Source organism: Arachis ipaensis, chromosome B05 (assembly GCF_000816755.2).
Source record: "Arachis ipaensis cultivar K30076 chromosome B05, Araip1.1, whole genome shotgun sequence".
NCBI classification, from domain to species: Eukaryota; Viridiplantae; Streptophyta; class Magnoliopsida; order Fabales; family Fabaceae; genus Arachis; species Arachis ipaensis.
Genome location: NC_029789.2, coordinates 140,918,350 through 140,920,946, shown reverse-complemented (window position 1 = coordinate 140,920,946; position 2,597 = coordinate 140,918,350). Strand labels below are relative to the sequence as shown.

Here is a 2,597-nt window from a genome sequence, read left to right as displayed (position 1 = left end):
TATATTTTATGTAAATTTTCCTTAAATTTATATGTAGGCTGCACTTCTATTGTCAAAATTGCCAACGGAACTAGTTGGGGAGAAAATGGAAGAACAATGTTTCTATGATACTGTGAATGTGACTCTCTCTCTACAAGTATGTCGTTATATCATCGTTTTTTATTATTAGGGTTAAGTACGATTTTGGTTCTTAAGGTAGGGACTAAAAATTGTTTTATTTTCAACTTTTTTTTTTGCTATAAAATGGTCTCCAAAGTTTAACTTAGCTTTAAGAAAAAACTATCAAAAGTACCCACGAAGTTTATAAACGCTGACAAAAGTATCCATAAACTAAGGAAATTAATGATGTACTCATAGAAGATGGGTTTCGTATGACAATAGTATCCAAGCCCTAATTTTTTTGTTAATTTTTTAATAAAATTCTCAAACTACCCTCACTCTCAACCTCAACTCACTTTTTCAACCTTCTATAACCCAACTTGTACCTTTAAAATCTTTGTCATGAAGTCAAAAACTATTCCTATAATAGACCAGGCCAAAATCAATGGTGGTGGTGGTGGTAGAGGACTTCGACCGATTCCTAACAGATAAATTTAGTATGGTGAGCTCTTTTCCATTTTTTTCGCTAATCCCTTCACACAAAGAAAGCCCTCAAATTAAGAAAAAAAGGAAAAAACAAATGAAAACTGTTCCTTTATGATTCTTTCTCTGATTTTTCATCGGTATTGATTGATTCTTTTGTTAATCTCAGCGCTGCAATCCTCTGTTGCGTTATTATCCAAAATTTCCACCATAAAAGGTTCATTTCATCTATTGTAGGAGTAGTTTTGGACTCCATGGCAAGTTTTAAAGGTGCATATTGAGTTATGGAAGATTAAAAAAGTGAGTTGAGATTGAGGGTGGGGATAGTTTGGGAATTTTATTAAAAAATCAACAAAAAATTAGGATTTGGATACTTTTGTCATACGAAATTCATCTTCCATGGGTACATCGTTAATTTTCTTAGTTTATGGGTATTTTTGTCAGCTTTCGTAAATTTCATTGGTACTTTTGGTAATTTTTCCTAGTTTTAAAATCAATTTAATTTTTCACACATTGCAAACAATTTGGTGAAAGTTACAAATAATTTTATTGAATTTCAACTGCAGAGTAGTAATGGTGGATATCCCGTGTGGGAGCCTAAGATAGCCTTTCAATGGTTAGAGGTAAGAAAATTTAAAAGACATTTTGGAACACAAGATTAATTTAAGAATTTGTTTTAATTGAATAACATAATTTTATTTAATGCAGAAATTTAATCCAACTGAAATATTTGAGAGCGTTATCATTGAAAGAGAGTAAGATTCACCCTTGATTAGACAATTGTTTTAGAATAATTATTTAATTTAGAGGATTAAACTATGATTATTTCATGAGTTACACGTATGTATTTAGATTTATTATGAAATAAAATATGAGTTTTATTTTAATGTATTAACAATGTAAAATATTTTTTATATTTATCTAATTGTATGTATTTTTTGAATGATTATTCACACCGTTAAAATATTTTATAAAACCATTTTATAATACATCAAAACTAAATTCATCAAACATTATAAAAGACAGAGTATACTCTAAGGTTTAATTATTTCCGCGAGAAATTCTGGAACAACTAATTGCCAACATATAACTAATACAACTAATTTGAGTTGATAGCTACGTAGAGTGCACTGCATCAGCAATGCTTGGCTTGGTTATATTCAGAGAGCTTTATCCAAACCACAGAAGAAAGGAAATAGATCAATCAATTTCCAAGTCAATCCATTTCATTGAAACCACACAGAATCCTGATGGCTCTTGGTATTCTTGTTCAATTTTTTCCTATTTTCAAAAAATATAATTATAAGAATAATTCAAAGGTTATAAGCACAATGATATATACAGGTATGGCTGTTGGGGGGTTTGTTATACATATGGCACATGGTTTGCAGTGGAAGGACTAAAAGCAGTTGGAAAGAACTACCATAACAGTCCTGCATTGCGCAAAGCATGTCAATTTTTGTTGTCAAAACAACTTCCTAATGGTGGTTGGGGTGAAAGTTACTTGTCAAGCCAAAACAAGGTCCATATTACTTTTATTTTGCTTTTGAATGATCTATGCTGGATTATACTATACAGAGGAGATAAAAAAATTATCATAAAACTGTTTCTCTCAAAAAAAATTTATGCAAGAGCTTTTTTTTTGGAATTACATGAATATAATCTTTGGCATATTTTTTTTCTCTTTTTATTTTACCTTTTGCTATTTTTTTGGTAGAATAACAAAGATCAAATTCTAAATTTTTAAGTCATAAAAAGTCTGATACTATTAAAGATCACAGTTAAATAGAGCAAACAAAATGTGGTTACACAAATAGCTAAAGAAAATCAAGATTGTTTGCTTGTTAGATCAAAACAAGGTCTACATTACTATCATTTTGCTTTTGAATGATCTATATTGTATTATACTATACGGAAGAGATAAAAAAAAACTCTCATAATAAAACTGTTTTTGTCAAAAGTTTAAGTTGATAAAAAAAAAGTGCATAAATAGTTATATTTTTAACAGATTTCTT

At 29.3% G+C, this 2,597-nt stretch overlaps 1 pseudogene; it reads left to right on the top strand.

Moving 5' to 3' along the window:
- LOC107644506 overlaps positions 1-2,597 on the top strand; it is a 15,158-nt pseudogene that overhangs the window by 10,270 nt on the left and 2,291 nt on the right.